This window comes from Chiloscyllium punctatum, chromosome 9 (assembly GCF_047496795.1).
Source record: "Chiloscyllium punctatum isolate Juve2018m chromosome 9, sChiPun1.3, whole genome shotgun sequence".
NCBI classification, from domain to species: domain Eukaryota; kingdom Metazoa; phylum Chordata; class Chondrichthyes; order Orectolobiformes; family Hemiscylliidae; genus Chiloscyllium; species Chiloscyllium punctatum.
The window spans coordinates 68,126,074-68,133,614 of record NC_092747.1 but is presented as its reverse complement, the minus strand read 5'-3'; positions in this window follow the sequence as shown (position 1 = coordinate 68,133,614).

The window sequence follows — 7,541 nt, the reverse complement described above, 5'->3', positions numbered from 1 at the left end:
AGCAATATTGCATTTGCTTCCTTTATTATCTGTTGCACGTGCATGCCATTTTCTGTGACTCATGAATGAGAAGAACCAGATCCCTCTGCTGCGCAACACTCCGAAGTCTCTCCGCATTTAGGTAATAGGTTGCCTTCCCATTTTGTCGATTAAAGTGCATGACTTCATACTTACCCATGTTAAACTCCATCTGCAAGATTTTAGCCCACTGTCCTAACCTATTTATAACCATTTGTAAGGTTCTTATTTCGTCATTGCAATATACCGTTCCACCTATTTTTGTGTCCTCTGCAAATTTGTCTATAGTGCCTTCTATACCTGTAACCAATTTGTTAATGTAGATTGTAATTAGCTGGAGTTCAAGGACTGAGCCCTATTAGCACCCCACTAGTTACATCTTGCCATCCAGGAAAAAAAAACATTTATCCCGACTATGTCTGTCTTCTGACCATCAACCAATCATCTATCCAGGCTAATAAATGACCTCTTATCCCATACAATCCAACCTTGTGAATTAATCTTTTGTGCGGCACCTTATCAAATATCTTCTGGGAGTCCAGACGCATTACATCTACAGGATCCCCTTATCTACTTTGCTTGTTCCATCTTCAAAGAACTCTAGCAAGTTAGTCAAACCTGATTTGTCTTTCATAAAACCATGCTAACTCTGATGGATAGCATTTTGGCTTTCCAAACGTCCTGATATTGCTTCCTTGATAATTGATTTTAACATATTCTTCGCAACAGATGTTAAACTAACTGATCTGTAATTTTCCATATACTGCCTCCTTTTTGAATAAGGGCATTACATTAGTATTTTTCCAATTCACTGGAACCTTTCCCATGTCCAGGAATTTTGGAATATTTTAACCAATGGATCTGCTATGTCTGCCGCCACTTCCTTTAATACCTTAGGATGTAGGCCATAAGGCCTGGGGGACTTGTCCTCAATCTAATAGTTTGCTGAGTACCTTTTCCCTATCGATATTGATTTTCTAAATTCTACCCTTTCTATTGTCTCTGCCTCAGTTATCACAGTGGAGGACAACAGTTAAAGTACTGATTTAGCATCTCTGTCATTTCAATGTTCCTCTCTATTAACTCTCCGGTTTCATCTTCCAACAGACCACCATTCACCTCAGTGATTCTCTTGCCTTTTAAATACCAGTAGAAGATTTTGCTGTCCTTTTTGATATTTTTTAGGAAGGAGATCTCCAAATCCTTGGGAAATTTTAGAGCAATTAAGTGGCAGTCGACATATGTTCAAAATAAAAACACAAATTGCTGGACAAACTCAGCAAGTTTGGCAGCATTTGTGGAGAGAGAAATAGAATTAATGTTTTGAGACCAGTGACCCTTCAGAACAACATCCTCCCAGGAAGGTTAAACAGTGCTGTGAGGGAAGGTTAAACCAAATTGAACAAGTAGTTTGGTACTAAGGTGCAGTTTTAAAAAAATAAAAACAAAAGAAAAAGTAGAAAGGTCTACAGAGGATGGCAAGGTAGAAAAGGAAATGATACAGAATCAGGTACTATCATTAAAAAGATCTGTTAGGTTTAGAGATGGCAGAATATTTATAAATTCAGAATATTTAAAAGCAAGCCAGCCCCCAATATCATAATCTCCATTCCATTTTGGTTTTTTTTTTATTTGAGATTTTTTAAAAAGAATTAATCATAGCAACTGTTCAAACACAAAATAAAGGGACTAATTTTGCCATTTTGTAATAGTCAGCAAAAATATATTCCAGTCAAATTAGAAGGATGAACAATCTGTGGTTAACAAAGTGATCAAGGCAAGTAAACAATAAAAACTAATGCATAGAAAGGGAGAATGAGTGAGTGGTAAGCCAGAAGACAGTGATTTTCTTTTAGGAACCGGCAGTTGATAAAAAGCTAATAAAGAGGGAGATAACTGACTATGAAAGTAAATTGGCAAGAACTGTTAAAACAAAAGAGCTTCTGTGGATATTTGTTCATAAAAGAAGTAGCTAAAATGAATACTGAACCCTTGGAAGTCTGGGGAACTGATAACGGGAAATAGGAAAATGGCAAATAATTTAAACAATATTTTGCATCAGTCTTCACTATGGATGACTATAAACATCTCAAAGATATCAGATAAGCAAGTTATTAATAGGAAAGGTTTTACAACAGTCTCCATCCCAAAGGAAAATGTATTTGACAAAGTAATGGGACTGATGGCAAAAAGTTGCCAGGACAAGGTGGGGTGCACCCAAGGTTTCTGGAGATATTGATCAAGATACTCCAGAATTCATTTGATTCTGGCAGAGTTCCATTAGGTTGGAAAATCACCAATGTGAAGCCCCATTCAAAAAAAAGAGACAAAATTAAGAAAAGATATTTCATTTGGCCTAGCATCTGTCATTGGTAAAATGCTGTCATTCATTATCAAGGAAGAGCATTTAGAAAATGTTAGTGAAGTAGAAGAGTCAGAGGGAAAGGGAAATCATATTTGACAAGATACAAGGATTCTTTGAGGATATAACAAGCATAATTGATAAAGGGAAATCAGTTTGAATTTCTAGATGCAGTTGAGGGTAAATGTACAAAGGAGATCATGGTATTGGGGTAAAGGATTGAAAATTAGTTAACTCACAGGAGAGAGAAAGTTGGGATTAATAGTCCTTTTTCAGGTTGAAAAGATGTAACTAGTGGAGTACAACAAGGATCAGTCCTAAAGTCTTAATTATTTATTTTCTTATTAATGACTAGTAGGAGGGAGCAGAATGTGTTGTCTCCAAAATCACTGATGATTAAAAGAAGTGGGAGGGCATGTTGTAATATGGACATAAACAATCTGAAAGGGGATATAAATAAGTTGATTGATTGGACAATTAGGTGGAGTTTACTGTGGGACAGTGTGAGATCATGCACTTTGGTAAGAAGAATCAAATTATTTAAATAGAAACTTTGAGAAAGTGCATCACAAAGGGATCCATGGGGCTGTTGTGCATGAAGCACAAAACATTGGTGTGCAGGTGCTGCAAGTAATTAAGAAGGGAAATGGATTTTTGGACCTTACTGCTAGAGGTTTGGAAATTTAAAATAAGGAAGTTTTGTCACAACTGTATGGGATTTTGTTGAAGCTGCACTGAGAACACTGTGTACTGTTTTGGCCTCTGTATTTAAGAAAAGGTATACTGGCTTTGGAGGAAGTTGAACAGAGATTGACAAAGCCAATTCCTGGGACAAATGCAGGCAGTGTGGTAGCTCAGTGGTTAATACTGCTGCCTCACAGCGCAAAGGACCCGGGTTCAATTCCACTCTCAGGCAACTGCGTGGCGTCTGCACATTTTCCACATATCTGTGTAGGTTTCCAGCAGATGCTCCGGTTTCCTTCCAGAGTCCAAAGATGAAATGTTAGGTGGATTGGCCATGCTAAATTACCCATTGCATTCAGGGATGTGTAGGTTAGCCATGGGAAATGCAGGGATAGGGTCTGGGTGGGATGATCTTCGGAGGGTTGGTGTGGACTAGTTAGGCTGAGTGGCCTGTTTCCATGCTGTAGGGATTCCATTTTAAAAAATTCTGTTAAACAATGATGTTTTTTAAACAAGATTGGCTACAGAGGTTTGGCCTTTATTCATTAGAGTTTAGAAGAATGAGGGGTGATCTTGTTTAATCATGCAAGTTCCTGAATGGCTCGACAGGATAAATATTGAGAAGGTGTTTCCACTAGTGGAAGAATCTCAGACTGGGGGAGGTAGTTAGGGGACACTGTGAAAACTGAGATATGAAGGAATTTCCACTCTGAGGATAGTGAATGTGTGAAGTTCTCTATTCTAGTGAATGTGGAGACTGAAAGTATTTAAAGAGGAGGTATAGAGCTTTTTAAAATAACAGAAGTTGAGGGCCATGAAGAACTGACATGAAAGAAGAGTTGAACCCTGGGCAAATCAGCCACGAGCTTATAGAATGTCAAGTCAGATTTGAGGGGCTGAATGGCCAACTCCTGCTTTTTTTATGCTCTAACATTTATATCTCCCCACATACTGCATTATCACTCCTGTTGGTTTTGTACCATGAAATCTTTTGCATCTAACTTATCTTGCCTCAAATTTGGTTACATGCCTTATCTTTTTTTTCCATCCTGCCCCATTTGGCTTGATTAAAGTCTATTATGATCCCACATTCTGATGAAAGATTACAAATCTGAAGTGTTGGGGCTTCCTCTCATCCTGAGATTCTGTCAGACCTGAAGAATATTTCCAGCCTTTTCTGTTTCCAATTTTCAGCATCTACAATATTTTGCTTTTGTGGTGAACCTCATTTGGGATTGTCCTAATAAGCCAGTTTTTGGGTGGACGATTGGTAAGAATCCCTGTTTTGGTGCAGAGATGGAACATCTGACAGTGAAGTTAAAGCTGCCAGTTGGGGAACTGTGAGGAAATTTTCAATGATGATTCTTGGGAGAATGAAGCTTTACAAAGAAGGCTTTAGAGGCTGGAGTCAAGGCTGCCAATGATGGAACAAAACAGAGATTGAATGTGAGGCAGAATCAGGGAAATGAATTCCAGAGGTAAAGGGGGCATCTGACATTTGTTGAGTTAAAGAAATTGGCGAGGGTGAAATGTATTTAAACACAAGTTTGCCAAATTGCTTGCAACTCAAGTTGTAACAAAGAGATATTTGTGGTTCTGCTTTTTAATTTGCCTCAAGGTAATTCATACTCCCTTAGCAGAACCTCTTTCTCGGTCCTTACCATGTCACTGGTATCTGCAAAGATCACAATTAAATCTTTCCCTTCCTTCATCTCCAGTCCTAAGAAAATGTTCTTGGTATAGGAGGGAACACAAGGGTTCACTTACATGAGAAGATGATGGTTAGAGGCTAAAGCAGTAACCTTTATCAGAACTTGCTCTCTAAATTGAAATGTAAATTTCATTATCTCCTTATCTAGCACAACTCACTCATCCTTCCAGGCCACTTGATCCCTCAGACATCATGACAGGGAAGAGATGTCCAAGGAAATGGCAACAAATCTAAATAGCCCACATCTGGTGTCTCTAAAACCTAAGGCAACTATGAATCCCTTACCTTGCAGGACAATGTGCACGTAATTTCAGGAATATTTTGGTGTGGACATGCAAGGAATGGTAGAGTTTCCTGCTTATGGAAATGTCAGGATGATGATCTGGTACTCTGGTACCCTTATTAGGATGTGGATACAACAGCCCCCAAATTTGAGAAAGACCTGCTATTTCTTAGACCCCATGGCTCTCTGTGCCTATGACATTATATCCATGGGAAGTTTATGTGCTCCCAATCTGAGAAAAGATAATATCTGAGGAAATCTTTCACCAACTCCTAGAAAGGGCCAGCAGCATCAAAATTCAGGGACATGGTAACCTCGAATGTCACTGGTATCAGATTTTTTTTAACCATGGCACCCAATGGAATTTCTTCTCTAGGGGTAGTGAATCTGTGGAATTCTTTATCACATAGGCCTGTATTATGCATATTCAGGGCTGAGATTGAAAATCTGTCTATCGGTAAAGGAATCAAGGGTTATTGGGGAAAACACAGAAAGTGGAGTTGAGGGTTATAAGATCAGCCATGATCTCATTGGTAGAGCATACTTGATAGGCTGAATAGCCTACTTCTGCTCCAAGTCTTATAGTCTATATATCAGTAACCAATTTGCAGGTTAACCTGTAACACCCTGATTCTCAGTCATATCCAGATATGACCTCTACAATTGGTAACTCTTACCTCAGGATGAAACCTGGTTGTCGTCTTCCTGCCTGGACTCTGGATGCATGTTGCTCCTTATCATATATTCTATGACATGAAGATGTGAAGTTGCCATCTGTATTTCATAGCTTCTTTGCCACACTGTACGCATTTCCCCTCATCTGCACACTCTCTATCCTCTCAAGTGTGCCCAAGGCACAAAAGGTAAAAATATATGATCTTCTAAGATCACTGGCCCCATTCTTCAACTCCTTTGGCTGTTAGACACAAATCTATGTTTAAATTTGTTCATGTTCAGTGGCACTTGGTAAAAATTATTAAAGCTCTATCAAAGATAGCCACCTTCCCCAAAAGATTACCAGAGAATTCCAAGAACTCTGAAACACAAACATAAATTTTTGGAATAATTTGGATCTGAAGAAGAGACACTAGATCCTTAAATGTTAACTCTGCTTTCTCGCCACAGATGCTGCCAGATCTGCTGGGATTTTCTAGCAATTCCTGGTTATGGTCCCGACTTCCAGCATCCGCAGTTTTTTGTCTTTTGTTTCTCCAAGCACTCTGTTATATTTGCACTTTTTGCCAAAAGTAATGTGTATTATGAGTTGTGGTCTAAAATATTTTTTATCAGAAAGATTTAATCAGTGCAGAGGGTAGCTGCACTGTCAAATGTTCTACTTCCTCCATGTACAATGTGTGTGAAATTCTTCCCAACCTTCCCCCTCTTCTATGATGAAAATAGTGGGTGCCAGATACAGTTGGGGGCAGGTATGGTCGGGACGTCCAGATTTGGAACACCAACAAATTTTTGTTAACCATAAACTCCAGGCCAGGTAGCTTTCCCTTTCCCTGATGCATTGCAGTGTCCAAAGTTTAGACCCCAGCTCACCAACTCCAAGCTGATGCTCCTCAAGCAGCAGATACCAACTGCAGATGTGATTTCGGTGAATCACACTGGTATTCTCCAGCACTCACATTTACCGCCACAACAGATCAACTGCTTTGCCATTTTTGTTGTAGTTTAAGGAATAACGGTCTCAAATTTAGAAATATCACTTAACAATAAATTGCAGATATCTCATTTAACTAGCAAAGTTTTATATTTAAAACCTTAAAGAACTGCAGATGCTGGATATCAGAAACAAAAACAGAAATTGCTGGAAAAGCTCCACTGGTCTGACAGCATCTGTGGAGATAAATTAGAGTTAACATTTCGAATCCAGTTCTGAGGAAGGGTCAGTGGACCCAAAATGTTAATTTTGATTTCCTTCTACAAATGTGGCCAGATCTGAGCTTTTCCAGCAATTTCTGTTTTTAAATTTTACATTTAATATTTCCATGGTGCTAGTTTAAACTACTGTCTCAGTTTGAAGAAGGAAATTAAAACCAATCATGTCCTTGTTTATCTAATTTAATTTCTTTGAACATCAGAACTCAGATCTCACTATGATCCTCTTCCTAATTCAGACCATTATTTATTCTGTAGAAGAATTTTTAAAATCCTCTTCAGTTAATGTGGTGAATTTCCTTTCCAAATTTCCATTTACAGTGCTCTATTAAAGCTGTACTCATCAAACAGTAAACTAAAGTAATAGCTCAACCTGCTCCAGAAAATCCATGTTATGAGCCCAAAGTTTCTGATCTTAGAGTAGGATAGAAGGCTGGCACAACATCAAGGGCTGAAGAATTTTTTTAAAGAGTTGCAGACCATGACCAGAGCTTGTCAGCAACGGATAAGTTCACTTATTTTGGCAGCACACTCTCTTGTGCTATCCATACTGACACGGAGACAAATACACGAATTGCCAAAAAGCAAAATTTTTT